Below are 18,052 nucleotides of genomic sequence, written 5' to 3'. Positions count from 1 at the left end.
AGAAATAAAAAGAATCTTCAAAGGGAGCGATGAGGTTGAGAGACCCAGGAGAGCAGGAGCTGCGGGAGCATTTGCCTTCTTAGGCATAAATGTGACAGTGCTCCTCGTGGAGCAGGGAAGGCATAAATAACCAATGGGCAGCAGGGGATAGTCTTGTTCTTCACTTTTGTCATTTTCTCACACCCCTCTGTTTTACTTTTTTCACCATACGGAGGTGGAAGAAAAATGAAGCTCCCGTTTAAAAAAAGCCATCTGATTCATTTATTGTACGTATATGTAAGCTATAACAGATAAAACATGATAATCAATCAATCAATTAATCTTTATTTATTTAGCATCTGTTACAATCAAATTTGTTTCTAGGCGCTTCACAGAATCCCAGGGCCAGACCCCCAACAAGCAACAGTGGCAAGGAAAAACTCCCCTTTAACAGGAAGAAACCTTGAGCAGGACTTGAACCCTCCTGCTGATGGCTGCTGGGTAGAGAGGGAGGAGAAGGGGGAGAACAGGTAGAGGAGAGAATAAGTAGAACATAGAAATACATTATATTAATTAAAATAAGCTACCGGTAGAGTCGGGTTGGGTGGGTCAGTGGGGTCGGAGGTCAGTATGCAGCTCTGAAGGTGGCGATACCTGTAGATGAATACAGAAGGGGGGGCAGAAAAACTACACAAGAAATAACATCACTAGTCTACTTGGTGAGGAGGAGAGGAGAAGAGAGGAGAGGAGAGGAGAGGAGAGGAGAGGAGAGGAGAGGAGAGGAGAGGAGAGGAGAGGAGAGGAGAGGCCTGTCAGGTGATCATGTTTCTGGACCCAGGCAGCCTCGGCCTATATCAGCATAACTAAGATGTTAACCTAATAATTAGACGACCCCCTAAGTATGATAATTTGTCTGTCTAGGATAATAACTGGAACTACAGAATTAGTGATAATAAGCTTTTCCAAAGAGGTAGGCTTTAAGTCTAATCTTAAAAGTAGAGATGGAAGAGAGATAATGTATATAAAGCTTATGTTTTGTAACAAATCACATTTGTGTTCCAGAAGACTAGCTCACCAGGGTTCAGGACCATGGACAGAGACAGATTGCTGTGACTTGATAACTGTGAGGACGAGAGCGCATCCTTGGAGACGAAACAGGGTCTTGGAACATTGGCGGGGGAAAATAAAGTCTCAAAACATGGAATAAAAAAGGAAGGACAAGTTTGTTGTTGTGACAATAGGACTTAATTAAGGTTAATCATTTCTTCGCCTTTTCATTTTTTGTAATTTTTTATTAAAAAGCAAAACAAGAACCAAAGAAAGCAATAATAACAACAACAATGATAATAATAAAAATAATAATAGTAAATATAATTGAATGATTTTACCTTGACAAGTCACAAATGCATTTGGGGTGGATGAGTTGGTGCCTCTTAAATGACCTTACATATAAATGTGAATGGGTGTTTGTGTCTATACATTAGCTCTGAGACACTGTCCAGGGATAAAGCTGTAGAAGATGGATTCGAGACTGGTGGTTAGAAAATATTCAGGCTTTTCATCAGCAACTCAGGTAAAAACATGAATGTCACAAATGCTTTTACTGTTTTATTTAAACAATAATGACAACCATTTTTCTTATTGTTTGTAACAGAAAAAATAACTATACATTGATTGCTGAAGAGCAACCTGAAGGGAAGCAGAGCTCACAGACTGACCTTCAAACAGATTGGCATTGTCCATCTACTACAATTGTAGTGTTTGCTCTAATGCTCCATTGCTTTGAAAAGAACATTTGTCTATATCCTTGGATGTTCAATACAGTTAATATCTAAGTGAATAAGAATCATTCTGTTGTTTATAGGCACAACGGGTCTCATGATTGGTTATTAACCAGCCTAAATGTGGACAGGCTTGCCATTATGTTCGCTGGCAGATTTCCATGGACATGTTAGTGCACGCAGGAAGTGATGGGAAGGCTTCCTATCCAGGAGAAGGAAAGATGAAGCACAGATGGCTGAATAATTTCTTTCAGAAGCGACAAGAACATAAGCTGACATTTGAGAGAGGTGGTAGGAGTGCACAGGTGGACTGGGACAGGAAGTGGAGCTGGAGGTCGCAGAGATGAACATGTTGAGGGGCTCTTTGGGAGTGATGTGGATGATAGGATCAGGAATGAGTCCATCAGAGGAACACAGGAGGATTTGGGGTATAAAAAAAAAGCAAGGAATGGCTAGACTGAGATGGTTTGGACATGTCCAGAGGAGGGACAATGACTGTATCAGTAAGATTATGCTAGAAGGAGATTAATGGATGGAGGGGAAAAAGGACATGAAGTTAGTTAATGTGAGAGATGAAGATAAAGAGGACAGACTTAGATGGAGACAAGTGACAATATTCCAATATCTATAAGAATTGTAATTTAAATTATATTTTAATAAGTAGAACAAGCTATAAATGTCCCAACAATGACTGACATCATAAAGGGTCTTTTTGAATGTGTGCAGTTGTGTAATATCGTTGTACATTAGCATACTGTATTAATTATGAAGAGGTGCTGAAAATGGTCCTTTTTATGATGGTAGGAATTGAATATATGCCTGCCTCTTACATATTTCTCTAAATAAAGCATCTGGGTAAATTTAGTAATTGTCATTTGGCAAGTTTGGACACTTCCATGCTTGGATTTTAGAAAATACTCCATAAATATGCAAAATATATCTGAAAGCATTTCCTCTCTGTTGTTGCTGCTTCTCTTTTGTCTTATTGTATCTGCTTGTTTCTTTTGTTGCTTGTTTTGCTGTGCTTTCAGTTTCCCCCTCCCGCTTCTTTTTTAGCCTGTCCTTCATTCAGTCTTTAGCAGAAAGAGCCCAGTTTCTTTCATGCATCCACTCTTCTATTGTGCGCTTCAATAAGCCTTTCTCGTCAACTCCATTGTTTGTCATATGTTTGAACCAAACTGAATGCATTCATCCCTTGCATTTTCATTATTTCCAGCATTTGAGTGACTTATTTACCCAAACATTTGCCAAAGAAGCCACGCCAAGATTTCTAGTCAGAGCTCTCCATCGGAGTTATTTTCAACATCAGCAAGTTAACAAACTTGCATGTATATAATGGGCACATATACAGTTCTGCTCAGATTATATATGCTTATCATATGTATAGAATGGAACATCAGCACCTTTTAGTTTGGTAAACCATCAAATCTATATGATTTCCTATAGAAACAACATTTTTGCTGTTTCTATAGGAGAACAAAAATAACTCACATAACTCTCACCTAATGTACATTAAATAGGAGCAAATGTAGCTGTATGGAATCAGGTTGCTGAGACAGCCAAGTTTGCTATTCAGTTATATTCTAAATGTCTCCAGGAAGACGTGCCTGCTGGCATGAGGGAGGTAGGCATTAGCAAGATGGTGGGACTCAGCAAGGAGCTTGGATGAGGTGGGAGACACACTGCAGCAGAAGATCCCTTGGAGAGATCTCTGGTCAGCTGGCAGCTAACATGTTAGCATTCTGGTCCAAGCTGTCTACGACCCTTCCAACAAACGTCCTTACTTATGGCAAGTCTGAGACACCCTTACCTTTTAATTCTTTGTGTTGGACACATAGGCAATTTGGTTTGCACATATCTGAGATGTTTCGATGGCGTACTTCTGTCTTCTAAGAAATCTGCCTGCCTGATCCACTTGAAGAGGCTCGCTGCAGCAATCTCCTCAACTACCCCAAAGTTTTGGCTGCTCAAGGCAGCTGCTGAAATTGTACCCACAGCAATTCACTCCATTAAACCCAGGAAGAGCATGCATGGCGTGTACTCAATATGTCTTCCGGTTTCAGGATTATCAGCCTGCCCTGTAAAACTACCTATGAAGCTTTAAATGGCCTGCCTCCATCCTTGCAGCCAGACAAGCTGCCACCACACCTTCTGCCTAACTTTTGTTTCCTAAACTTTGTTTAATGATCATTCTTGTATTGACTGGTTGAGCCAGGGAGGACATCGTCCCCTTCTTTCTGACCAGTGAGAAACTCCGCTCCAGACTCGGAAAACAGCTGACGGTCCCTGATCACATCATTCACACTAGACCAGACTTGATCATGTTCTCAGATTCCACCAAACTACTTTGACATGGAAAGATCACACGGAAGAAGCCCACGAGAGGAATCTTGTCCAATTTTGGGAGCTGTTCGAGCAGTATAGACAAGGCCCGGCAGGATCTGTAGCCATCCCGATGTTGAAAGCCCTGAAATCCCACTTGCCAAAGAAATGAAGATGCTTCCCCACACACAAGATGCTTCCTTGAGAAGTATCATGAAACCTCATCAGATAGTTCTACTTTTGTGGACTATAATGGACTTTTATGCTGTTATTAATCACTTACTATTATCAATGATCTCACTATCTAAGTCCTGAATGTATTTTCAGTGAAGTTTAAAACATGAGAGACAAGAAGAAAAGGTCAAAAAGAAGTTGATAAGGCTAAAAAAAATACTGATGTTCAATATTGGCTTTTTTTTCCAGATATACTGATATTGTTCAACTTTTAATTTTCCGACACTGATATCGGTTCACCGCCGCATGTGAAGCGGCTGGGATGAAAATCAGCACCTCCAAATCCGAGGCCATGGTTCTCAACCGGAAAAAGGTGGAGTGCCTTCTCCGGGTCAAGGAGGAGCAGGAGATCGACAGGCGGATCGGCATCCGCAGTAATGCGGACTCTGCACCGGTCCGTTGTGGTGAAGAGAGAGCTGAGCCGAAAGGTCTCAATTTACCGGTCGATCTTCGTTCCTACCCTCACCTATGGTCATGAGCTTTGGGTAATGACCAAAAGAACAAGATCACGGGTACAAGCGGCCGAAATGAGCTTCCTCCGTAGGGTGGCTGGGCTCTCCCTTAGAGATAGGGTGAGAAGCTCTGCCATCCGGGAGGAGCTCGGAGTAGAGCCGCTGCTCCTCCGCGTTGAGAGGAGCCAGATGAGGTGGCTTGGGCATCTAGTTAGGATGCCCCTGGACGCCTCCCTGGTGCGGTGTTCAGGGCATGTCCCTCCAGTAGGAGACCCCCGGGAAGACCCAGGACACGTTGGAGAGACTATGTCTCTCGAGTGGTCTGGGAACGCCTGGGGATCCTTCCGAATGAGCTGGAAGAAGTAGCTGGGGAGAGGGAAGTCTGGGCTTCTCTTCTTAGGCTGCTGCCCCCGCGACCCGACCCCGGATAAGCGGTAGAGGATGGATGGATGGATGGATGGATGATATCAACTGCTACCAATATAAATGGTGCTTTCCCTCTAAGAAACTAAATCATTAACAGAGTTGTGCCAAACATAAATATCTCTAAAGCTATACATCGCATCATTCATATTTTGACATTTTGAGTGAGAAGAGAAGTAGCTAAAGAGTTTGACGCATAATACGTGCATAGTGTTTAAAAATTGTGTCAATGAAAACCCATCCATCATCTCCGTAAGCTTATCTGGCCCCCAGATGGTGGGGGCAGCAGTCTAAGCAGGGACACCAAGACTTCCCTCTCTCTGGACACTTTCTCGAGCATTTCAGGGAGGATTCCAAGGCCTCATGCTCCATCCTTGCCTCACTGGTGAACAAGACCCCAAGGTACTTAAACTCCACTTGAGGCAGGAGCTCTCACCTGATCCATTGTGGCCCTGGACTCATCCCAGCTGCTCCATACTCGGCTACCAGCCCCTGTGAGTGCTGTACGTCCCCTCCCGAAGGAGCCAGCAAGGTGACAATATCTGCGGAAGTGATGAAAACCATTAGTTCCTGAACCAGAATCCCTTTCGGCCCCTGGCTGTACCTAGAAATCATGTCAATAAAAATAATGAACCTGAGTCAGTCTACAATGAGAAACTTACCGGACCATAATGGTCTGACAGATTTGTGCTCAGTATATCTTTGTGTTGGTTTCTCTCAGTGTGCTCTCTCTCCCCTCTACCATACCTCACTCTACCTGACCTGATTACCCTCGTGTCCTCCACTTGTGTCTAACTGTTTCCGCTGCTTCTGTCAGCTATTTAAACCCACCGTGGGCCTTTGACAGATTGTCTTCTCTCACGCAGATTTCTAGAGTTTAGTTCTTGCATTATTTCTCAGGTGGTTTTCTTGTGTTTATGACACTAATTATACTGTAGTTGGACCTTCATCTGTGTTTGAGTACTGTTTGAAATCTTAACACGGTCCTTTACACTGAAAATGTTGATGTATGTTTTGCTTCTGGTCATATTGTGCCAATGGATTTGTTTTTAATCTGCTTGGTTTGACAATAATGTCATATTTTTGTCTCAAATACTTGGATTCCTCTACAGGAAGTGGTGAAAGCATTATGTTTGCGTGCCAAAAAGTGGCATTTGTTTAGTTTTACAGTATGTGTTCAGCGTGTCTTTGATGCCTCTGAAAGATTGATTTCTTTTTAGTTTTTTTTTTTTTTTTTTTTTTGCTCATTAAGTAAACAAGATGAGGAATCTACAGATGCATTCTTAGCCAAGCTTTAATGTGTCCATATTGGAGGGTATTTCTGCATTAATCAAAGCTGGTTTAGCCAACTGAGAAATTCAGTCATTGATTTTTTTTCTTCTGTTTTGCTCTATTGCGTCAAACAGACAACATTTAAGTGCTGCCGCTGAATTTTCTTTAAAATTCAATACATTTCACAAAAATGTTTACTAAAATTAGCATCTGCTCTTTCTGTTTTGATATTATATCGCATAAGATCAGGCTGAATAAATACATCATTTCATAAACTGTGCTGAAATATATCAAACGTAAATAACTGGCTGTTGCGATGTACTGAGGACACAACCAGCTTGGTGCCGTGGCAAACAAAAGGCATTAAATCAGCTATAAATATTTATTTTAACAAAAACAGGCAATAAGCAAGCGCGGCCATGAGATGTGAATGTCAGGAAATCAGTAGTGGAAGGATGGATGAGCCATTCTGTGTGTGCGTGTGTGTGTGTGTGTGTGGTGTGTGTGTGTGTGTGTGTGTGTGTGTGTGAGCGCATGTGTGTGTGTGTAAAAGGTGAAGGAAACACAAAAGGGTACCGAGACCACATCTGAGGGGAGATTTCTGCAGAGTGAGAGTGTGTGTGTGAGAGAGAGAAAGACAGAAAGAAGGAAGATTTATCCTCTGGTAACTCCTGGGTCCAGGTGACGCCACAGGGCAAAGTGATTTGTGGCCCAACCCACAAACGAATGTTCTATCAGAGAGACTCTCCAAACAGCATAAGGAATCACACGGCTAATAAGCTACAGTGAAAGATATGAAATAATGTACAGGACTGTCTGTTTATGTTTATGATGCAGACATATTAATCTATAAAGTGAAATCAACTAAAGAAAGGATATGTTGGGTTTTTATTCATTGTTCCTTTCAGAACTATTCTGAGCATTCTTCAAACTATCATGAGATAAATATGAGGATTTCAAGAGTAAATGATTCAAATACTATCATCATGTTAACACTGCTGTCCTCAAAATCCCTGGTTCTCAACCATGTCAATTAAAGATGCCCCAAAGAGGACATCTAACCGTCCTCACAATTTAATGAGTCTCGTCTTCCATTTAGAGTTTAGACACAACAAAGACTATTTTCCGAATTAGTCACAGTTGTCTGTAATTCTGCCTAATGTTGTAATAGGCATACAAAATCCCCCCTCAATCTCCCTCCAGCTTTCTATTCTTCACACGCAGCAGAATTCTGAGATCTGGATCGCAGAGCGACATTTGTTGCCTAAAAGTCTGGATTTGGACCTGAAAGATCTCCAAAGAGATTGTTGTTTTGGAGATCATCTGTGTCTGGTGGAAAGTTGTGGAAAAGTCAAAAGTTGCAGTCAGTCAGAGATGTGGATCCAGGGAGGCGGATAATGGAGCCAGTTAAAATGTTCACCCTGAAAACAGTCATAAAACCTTCAGAGCATCTGAGCCTCAATACTCAAGTGACACATTTGTTGATAAGCCGCTCCAGGATTGACTTTATTTACCTCCTCAGTTTTGGGCCCATTTTGCACATTCTTATCTTTGTGACTTTGACTATGTTCATAAAAGTGTCATTTATCGGGCCTCAGTGGCATCCGTCCAAGCTGCAGATGACAATTGCTGTCAGGATCTGACGCTGCTATCACTTCAAGTGAGCCAAGTGGGAGCGGCTTTAGACAACACGGAGCGAGGTTGTTTAGCGCGAGGAGAGCAACCGGTCGTTAGACGCTCAATCAGGAAGGGACAGAAGGCTTGTCGGTCTCTGGGGGTCACAAAGATGCCTCCATCTGCCACTCTGAAGCAGATGTAGACAGAGTCTCCCTGGGAACAACTATGGGATAAAATTCCACGTAGCAAGATGAGAGTGGCTGTTAATAAGGATCGGAGGGGTTTTCAGACGCGAGTCACAGTATAATGGGCCAGCAAGGAAGGGGGCAAGAATATAAATGTGGCTTGGCGGTATGTTAATGCCTGGGGGGAAGTTGGAACCAATAAAGGAGAGCATGTCGGTTATGAACGAAAACACTTCCAGTCTGCTTAAAACCTGAAACAAAAAAAGCCCACAGGTGCAGATTTACATCTATTCCTGACTATCTGATATTTTGTGAGATTTGCACATGTTCTTGATGTATCACGCCGATTGTCTCCTCCATAAAGTTGTAACTTCCAAGTGTAGAGCTGGTGTAGCGGGAGAGGCCACGACACAGGAACGTCTAGATTATTTACTGACCCCAACCAAGGAAAAGGATGAAATAATGATGTTGCATCTGTTTAAGCAACAACTTTGTGTAATTATGCTGGAACGAATGTGGGAGAAGAAAAGCAAAGCAGCCACAGCCACAGCTAAATTTGCACACATTTGTTTCCCTGTCTGCTGCCATTCAAATGGGGCCATTTAAGATAAAGAGCTTTCACAGTATTCCCTTTAGCTAAAGCTGCTGAACACAAGGACTTGGAGGAGCAGAACTGCTTGTCTCTGCACACAACGCAGATCAGACTATGATGACGATGCGTGTGACTGGACTTTTTCACCGTCGGGGTTTCGATGCAGGATTTCTCTCCGCACTTTAAACCTAAATCAGTCGTGTATGACGGCAGAAGTTTAATTATGAATACCTCAATGCAGCATGTCCCAGAACCCTCCAGACAGCATCAACAGACAGAACAAAGAGCTACAGAATGACACGCGGTGCAGCTGGCAGTGCCGCCACAGCGACACTTGAAAACGCTGATGAAAACGTCTTGAGACACCGCATTAGGAGGCCGTCCTGGCTTGTCAACAGAGCTTTAATTGCCCCCATCAGGTTCAAACTGCTGGAGGTCTCTCTGCTGTGTATGCTTATTTTGATTGTTTTTTGTCCTACCCTCCCTACCTCTGGCTTCAATCCCTCCCTCCTTCTCCTGCCTACCTCCCTTAACCCTAATTAACGTGTCTCCTCTGTGTCCCTGCTCTCCTTCTTGTACATTTAAACCCACTTCTCCTTCCCTCCAGTTCCAGGCTGTTTCTTTTGCAGCGTTTCCCCCGTGTCCTGATCTTCACGTTAGATCAGTATTGTTTGGATTATTGATCTGAATCTCTGGATTCTGCTGGGTTAGATTTGTTTGGCCGATTGGACTGTCAACTGCTGCCAACTCTTACATAAAACACTAAAACTTCCCCACCGTCTGTCCAGGGTGACATAAAATCTGCGTAGTCTTGTTTGTCACGCTTTATATGTCACGTGTCCTCAGTGATGGAACCTATATGCTGGACGCAGACATAGACACGTGCGAACACGTGCACTAAATGTGAATCGTCTGAGCTTCCACACGTTCTGTGAAAACACGCACACCTGAAAACAATGACCATTTTTCAGTTGAAAATAACGAGAAAATAGGACACTCAAGACAATTTTTAGGTTATCTGCCTAAATACTTGTGCTTGCACCCAAAAGAAAGGTCCAGATTTGTAGTTTTTATTCCAGATGAGCTTCTGAGAAGCAGAAAGTTTCAACGATAATGCTTTTTAAAATGCCTTTCATTGAAATGTGAGTGCTGCCCATGTGCGGGTTAGGGTTAGGGAATCATGTAATACAGTCGTCAATGACAGCGCGTGAAAGCTGCTGAAAACATATCTGCAATTCAGCTTTTAGATCACCAAGGATTACATCCCAATTCTCCTGTGTGTGTGTGTGTGTGTGTGTGTGTGTGAAATTTGTAACCTTTTCTGCGTTTGAAATGAACTAGTAAAAGCTCTGCATTGTACCAACAACTGACTGACATGTAATTTTAGAATTCTGCCCCATATTGAGAGCACCACAATAGCATGATAACAACAGCCTCAATCATCAGAAATCATCTCCTGGGAAAATATTTTAAAAGTTTTCAGTTGAACCGAAACTAGAATCGCAGGGAAGCAGTGTAGGCAAATATTCCTTGAAAACTCCCTGAGGCGATATCGTCCCATAGAACCTTGTGAGCCAATGGGAGATAAAAATGAAACATTCAGAGAGTATTAACAAAATATTAAATGGGAGATTTAAACAAGCTTTAGATTCAAATACATTCTGCTACTGTGTGGTGTCGATTAAGCTAAGTTGCACTGACCCGTGCAGGAATGTGTCAACCCTCAAATTCTGATCCTCGGGACTCTTTCAAAAGCTCGCCTGTTCCGACTTTCAGATACTGTACGTTGCGTTTTTTTATAGACTTTCCTAAAGAATTTTTGTGACTCACTTCATGCGGCGCTCATGTTTAGCATAGTCAGGGATTCTTTTGAGTGTTCAGGGACACTGGGGGAGGATTTTGATATGTGTGGTTACGCTGAGGGCGTCCAACCTGCAGAGCTTTAACCACTGGGCTGCTTTTGTCTTGATTTTAAATGAAGGGCACCGACTCGGAATGTGCATGTCGGGGTGGAGCAAGGCCAGGTACAGTAACAAAGACTTCTTTTCAGAGGCAACGCTGATGCAGGTTTTTTTCTCCATAAAAGATGAGATTCAGGACTGCACGAGTGAGGGCAAGGAAGAGTGGTGAGGCAGAAAAGAAGGAAAACACCTCCTGCAGAAGTCCTCATCTCCCGCAAGCCCTCAGCCTTCTGTCTGGATCCCAGAAATTAATTTCTCCCCGACACTTAAAAAGAAGGGAGAAATGTCCTGGGATTTAAATACATTATTGAGACAATGAATGCAACATTTCCTATAGTCTGTGTCATTTGTATATGAAAGGATACAAAAGCCAGTGAGAGGGATGGAAAAATGATGAATTTATGTAAAAGATGAGATCCAGAAAAAGAATATAATGATGTTTTGGGGTTTTTTTTCTTCTTTTTTAATTAGGTTCCCTACTGTTTTGGTTTTACAGAGGACCCCACAATTATATCCTGATAATTGTTTTGGAAACTTTCCACCATGCCCGATGACAAAGTTTTATCAAGCTACAGTATGTCGTCTTCTTGCCGAGGCATGTCTGCCGGAGATTCAATTATTTAACCATTGGTAGGAGGTGATGCGTTTTGTCAGCCAGGAAGTTGTGAGCGCTGCTGACTTTTGTTGTACTTGGAGCATCCACAACAGGCACGGTGCTTAATTCCCAATGCAAAGGAAAGAGGAGAATGTTTGACTGTCTCACCCAAGGGCAACACGCTCACGTTGCCTGACTGCAAACCTACTGAGACCCGCAATAAAGACAGAGGGCAACACTTGCAGCTGAGAAAAGGAAGTCGCACTGTACTACTCAAGGAGCATGAAAAAAACATTTCCGATGCCTTATTAATGAAGGAACAACTGGTCCACTGGATTTAATGGAGAGAGAAGACATTTAATAAAAGGAGGGGAATAAAGTGGAGGGAAAAGTAAAGTAAATATCTGAGGAGGATAACAATGCGGTAAAATATGAGCGCAGACAGAAAAAAGGAAAGACAGGAAGATTAATAGAAGAAAGCAAGCATGCGTGAACGTGTTGTTTAGAATCTGTCTTTGTCACACGAGCTGCAGAATAGAAGATGGATTGTGCTTCTTCATGTTCTCACCGAAGCCGAAGTATAAATAAATCTGCAATAATACTGAATATCAATGCGCCTCTCCTGCTTTATTATATAAGTCACAAGAGTAATCCAAGCCAAGGAAAAACAAGCGTACATAGTTAACACACCAAGGTGACATACTTAACACAATAATCACTTTTGGGAAAAATGGAAAAATCTCAGCTATCTGCCAAACAAAACTAACAGATGCAGTTGCATGATTTCACTTCAGCGATACATTCAATTCCACTTGCTAGATCCTTTCATATTTTAAACCTGACGACGCAGAAATATTTCTCATCTCTGTGTTTTAAGCTGGCATCGAAGCGTTTGGCTGCATCCTGAAAACATGTTGACGAAAAACCAAAACGCAATTAGAAAAAATGTTCTTCCATCCATCTCCATTCTAAATCTCCCAATCCATCTCTAATCTGATTTTTTTTTTGAACCAATGATGTATTTTCTAGCCCTCTTAGTCACAGAGTAGAGCCCAATTTGTAATCCTGTTTCTTTTCTTGACGGTGTCAAAGAGACAGACGTGTATCTGTGCATGCTGCTGGGCCAGTCAATGAGCCATTGATTTTGGGAATGCTGCGTATCTCTCACATGCCTTCATGATGAATGGGCCCCCGTCTTCAACAGAAGGTAACAACAAAACAACACCAGTCTACAACATGGCGCTTTTGCAACTTTATAAAGTCCCCATACGGCTTTTTCATGATTAAAACAAAACACACGTGCGCTTCTTTGATGGGTTCTTTTTTACTTCCTAAAACATTAGAGTTATTCTACAGTCCTTTTCAACTGTGAAACTCCGCATTAGCATTTTCTGTCTGTACTGAAGCATATTGGCATGTTTGATGTGACATTCGCATTTGATCAGTCAGAAAACAACGTCTGTTTTTACAAAACAGGGTCCTAATGAATGTGTCCTTCAACTTCAAAAAACCTCTAGTTTTATATTTTAATCATGAAGTTTACAGGTGGATTTTACTTGTACCTGTATATGCATTTTAAAATACAACTTTTATACATTTTATGAAATCCTTTTCGAGACAGCACCGGCAGCCCATTTTTGATGCGAACAGGCACAAAGATCAACGTGAGCTCAGCCCAAAATAGCACGCAGGCTGGTTGAGAAAGCTGCTATTTAATAGAATGCTCCCTAAATGTGTTATAATGATCTGAAAGGATGGGTTAACAGCACCAATTCCTCCTCATTGCCCTGCACCAGCCACATTAGTCTAAGTGCCTTGATCATCCAAGTGCAAATCCTCTGGGAGGAAACTGTAGTGGCAAAGATGTGGTGCCACATTCCTCCTTGCATCATATCAAACCCCCATTTCACAGCTGACTAACCTGATGGAAAGTAATAGTGGTACTAGGGAAATGAAGAAGTGACATGGCCAATCATTTTCATTACGTGTCTGTAACCTTGTCCTGTTTGCTAATTAATTTGCTACTCGCAGATACATGTGTCCCCCTCCTCCCAGGTCATTTTCAAGCATATATTCTTTTATCAGAAGACTGCAGATTATTGTAAACTCAGCTGCGGCACTTGGAACAAGAGAGTTATTTCTTTATTTCATATATTATTTCATTCAACGGGGTTGCAATTAAATGTACATTCAACTCTGTGGACTTTCAACTTTGTTAATGGGCCATCCTGTGATAACAATAATAATAATTTAATCTATTTGATATCTGCTTCCTCTTTCACTCATTTCTAACCGGGGTCACATGTGGGTTGTCTCTGCAGTCAGGAGTTCACAAGAGACACGTCCATCACAGGACACCCAACCCCCGCTGCTGCCTCAGAGTTAATGGTCATAAATGTCTCCGTGGTGATTTACAGCTTAAATCGCAGCGAATTAAAGATTCAGGTGATTGACAGAAATATACAGCAGTATATACCCTTTAAATGAAACAGTAAGTGGATTTATCATTAAAAACTTTTTTTCTATTAAAATCCTAAATAAGTCATTTAAGAAAAGAATGTCTTCAAAAACTTGAGCACTTTGAAGGGTTTCTCCAGTGAATGGGTCTTAACAACACGATTCATGCCATGTAGGCAGTTAATTAAATAAGCCAAAAAGCTTAATTACTATCCTTTTATCGTCAAAAATGCACACTGTGTTATTTATAAAAATCTACTTAAATTGTCTTGATGGGCTACAATTTTAGAACTAAGTTTAAAAAAGTAGCAACTTTTTAGAAGTAACCGTTGGTAATAATTGTTTAAAGCATCGGTCTTCTTGACAGCAAGACATGAAACAAAAGGGAAAGGGCCCGGAGCTTTGCTGAAAAATTAGTATCACCAATGAAAAAACTGTCAACAAGAGTCCACACCCCAAAGGCGTGAGAGATGACAGATGATGAAATTAATGTGGAAAAAACAAGGATTCAGAACTCCAAGAATTTGTCTCTTGTTCGACTTTTCAGTCAGACGTTGTGTCCCTTCTGTGTGTTTTAGCTCATATTCAAGCTGCAGCCGACAGTCAAACTACAGCAACATCTGCAAAATAACAGAAAAAAACAGAAGTGGAACAATATGTTGGACACTTAACAGAATTTAGGCTGATGACAGTACAACCCAAAATCAATCGCACATCCAAATTGTGGTTGTCTAAGTGGGACAGACAACTCTGGGATCGTTGCACTCTCCTTGTCCTTTCCTGATTCTTCCTGAATTTTGTCTTTGCCACTTGTTGCCTCAGGTGGTGCAGTTCCTCCAGGATGACACATCCATACACACAACAGAAAGTTTGCACAGTCAGGAAAATGTCAGCAACGAGGACAGGATGAAAGGAGACAGGCGAGTAGACCAGGAGGCGTGAAGAAGGCCAAAGAAGGGCAACAATCCAACAGCAGGATCTATCTGTCCTGCAGGGAGGATCAAAAGGAGCAGTGCCAAGGTTCCTACTAATTGACCTCCAGTAGGTTAGTGCTGTGTATTAGCCAGACAAGACCAGGATGGGAAAGACAGATGTGTCTCCACTGTGACCATGTTGGCAGTGAGGTCCTGATGATCTGGGGGTCCTTGGATAGCTGCACAGACCTCCATGAGCTAGCCAGAGGAACAATGGCCGCTGTTGGGAATGGGGATGAGATCCTCAGACCCATAGGCTCAGTATGTGGGATAATGTCTGACCTTTGTGTCTGGACTGTGTCAGCAGTGCTTAATGACACGGCATTGTTTCGGCCTCTTCCGCAAATCTGAATCCATACCAGCTCCTCTGGGACATCGTGCAACGTTCCATCAACAACCACCGTCACATTGTACCACGGGCTGTCCAGGAGCTGAGTGATGCCCTAATCCAGGTCAAGGAGGTTATTCCTAGGAGACTATTTGCTGTCTCATCAGAATCAATCCCGGATGTTGCAGGAACTGCAAGCAGGTCAGATACTGAGCCACCTCCTATGTTGTGCTCAAGAAATTCACAGAGGTTCTAGCAGCCTGTAATGCAAATTTACCACTTTGAATTTGAGTCAGACTTTGAATTCAACCCTGAATGGGTTAACGCGTTTCAATGACTGCTTTCAAAAAATCCCACCATGACATCATTTAAGATTCGCGCATAAATGAAAAGGACTTTTTCACCCTACATCGTCTAAGCACCATCCCCAAAATGAGTCCTGCTAGAAGCTGCCTGTTGGCCAGCAGCTTTGATGGAAATGTCCAGTTCAGTCTGGCACCATGTGTTGCACCTTCATTTGCCTTGTGAGTCCAGGATGGATGGCAGTAGAAGCCCCCAGCACATTTACAAGCTATTTAACTGCTTGTGTTAAACTGTGTACTATTGGTAATGGTCTTACATCATTTCTATATGAAAGTAAAGAAATGAAGCTTAAAAAAAGAAATCCTTCTTAACAAGTTACTTTAGTAAATGTAAACATGTCATTACACATAAATAAAGGATAATAATCCCCTATAAGGTTGCTGTGATAATCTAATCAGTTGTCTGAACTCATCCACAAAAAGTGCACTGTAAAACTAATCAATTAGCTGGTTTTATTTAATGATGCTGTAGATTTATGCAAAGCAGTTCCAATGCGAAGAATCAGCAGAATGAATAATAGATTACAAGACTGAATCTGAACACAGGCCAACAAAGCAGAAGCTCCCTATCAGGTCTTATCTTCATATTACTGCTGCTAAGAGTGGACCAATAAGTGCTTGGCGGTTTGCTTGTTAAAGCGGGATTTCACCGGCCCATAATAGCCTCATTGTATCCACAATCATTACGACTGTATTTTTTTCCCCTTCAAAACACAATTAAACCTGGGAGTGTAAATCTTGCGTTGTGCCATGAAAGCTCCTTCAACGGCAACAAAATCAGACTCATTTGCAGTAGCCCGTGGGACCCCGGCTACGCAGAGGAGGATAGGATTTCAGCACCACCCAGTGGCGTCCTTTGGAGTGCATGGTACTTCCGGAGCCATGCTCAGTGCCACCAAGAGGAAAGGGAAAGGCAAGGGAAAATGGGGGGATGAGCTGTGGTAATACCGTCTTGACTGTAAAGATCATCTTGAGACTCAGTAAGGAGAAACCGTGGAAGAGAAAGAAAAATCTTTGCCATTATAATTTGTTACTTTCAGGCTTAATAGCGAACCAGCACAATGGCTCATAAGCCAAATGGACGGTATGAAACAACCATTAGAGAAATGATGCCAACTGGCACAGGAAATGATAACAGCACACAATAACAGATAGATGTTTGATGTGCATAGTTTTTCTCCAGGGTATATCATTAAAGTAGGCAGGCTGCAATGCAATAATAACTGATTTTCTTCCAATTTTTTTTTCTATACAGTTGGAATGATTTAAGATCTGAAAGAAAGACGGAGTTATTAATAAATAATAAAACGTTCAGGTTCATCCCGATCACAGGTCAACTAATGACGGCTTATGGCTCATTTCCAAAGCTATCTTCTCACTCAGCTATCTTATTTTTTTGTTTTTTAAGACCCAAAGTCCAAGGTATACTATCCAAACACCAGTGATCGCAGGACACGGCCTGGGACCAAAGAAAAAGGCAGAAAGAAAGAGACTCCTTAACTATGGAGTTTCATTTTGGCACTGCGGCTCAGAATACCACAGAGACCGGGAAAACACAGCCATGATGAAAAAGAAATGTCCTAGATTTTCAGAGAAAGAAGGGGCTGGGGAGGGGGAACAGAGATTAAAGGATATGGCTTGACAGTGGAACCCTGCTCCAGACAAAGACCTGCACAGGGTTCAGTGTCTCTAATTCTGAATCAGCTACAACAGCGGCCGGCCGTGAGGTCGCACTGTTTAGAACTGTAAAGCTTCTGCAGCTGCTTAAAGAAATGACCATATAGAAGATTGCCTACAGACACATAATATGTCTGGCATTGTTGCATATTCCCATGCGTCACTCTTTGACCATATCAGTCTCTTCTTTTTGTCACTTACCGGTATCTGTCTTTACCCGCCCCGAGCACATACGTGCTGATCCTCACAACCTCTTCTCTGACCTCTGTCCCCTGGTATCCTCCCACACCTCATCTTCATTTCATTGCCTCACTTCCTTCCTGTCTTCCTCCACCGGCTCCTCCATTCTTCTGTCAGCAGAGGCATACCTCTCACTCCTTTTAATAAGGCCTTCAAATGCTACTGCGTCCGCTGCCTGTGTAAGTGGTTTCAGTCCACTTGTTGATGCCTATTAGAAGATGAGACTCAGAGGAAGAGCAAGAAATCCACAAAAGGCAAACAAATCTCTGGCTATTTCAGGGTTCTCATTTGTCATGCTGACCAGGACCCTGAGTGTCACGGCTGGTGAGGATGTTGGTGTATCAACGCAACCACTACAGAGACCTCTGGCTGGAGTCCAATATGAAACCTGAGACAGGCTGTGTACCAAGTGTATGATTAGTGATCAGCGCTTATTGTCCCTCATTTTGCAGTGCCTCTGAAAAAGTGATGAAAAAAACCCTGATCCTGGCACATGTCTGATCATGTTGAATGGAACCGCTAAAGAGCTCATCATTTTTTTTACTCACACTGTTTCACAACCTGCAATGAGAGAGCAAACAAGGCCAATTGCAGAAGGATC

General features: G+C 42.2%; 1 long non-coding RNA gene across 3 annotated transcripts; it reads right to left on the bottom strand.

Annotated features, from left to right (window-relative positions):
- Nucleotides 1-303: 303 nt before the first annotated feature.
- LOC130534923 (uncharacterized) lies at nucleotides 304-17,741 on the bottom strand. 3 transcript variants are annotated; one of them, XR_008952996.1, is made up of 5 exons: nucleotides 17,413-17,733; nucleotides 5,628-5,733; nucleotides 1,368-1,489; nucleotides 1,055-1,169; nucleotides 304-473 (listed from the first exon to the last, which is right to left on the bottom strand). It is a non-coding gene; the product is annotated as an uncharacterized LOC130534923 (long non-coding RNA). The 3 variants fall into 3 exon arrangements; XR_008952997.1 differs by having other exon boundaries at nucleotides 1,055-1,140; nucleotides 17,413-17,731; XR_008952995.1 differs by having other exon boundaries at nucleotides 1,055-1,489; nucleotides 17,413-17,741.
- Between the last annotated feature and the right edge of the window lie 311 nt (nucleotides 17,742-18,052).

This window comes from Takifugu flavidus, chromosome 12, assembly GCF_003711565.1.
Source record: "Takifugu flavidus isolate HTHZ2018 chromosome 12, ASM371156v2, whole genome shotgun sequence".
Taxonomy (NCBI): Eukaryota; Metazoa; Chordata; class Actinopteri; order Tetraodontiformes; family Tetraodontidae; genus Takifugu; species Takifugu flavidus.
This window is presented reverse-complemented; position numbering and strand designations above follow the sequence as displayed.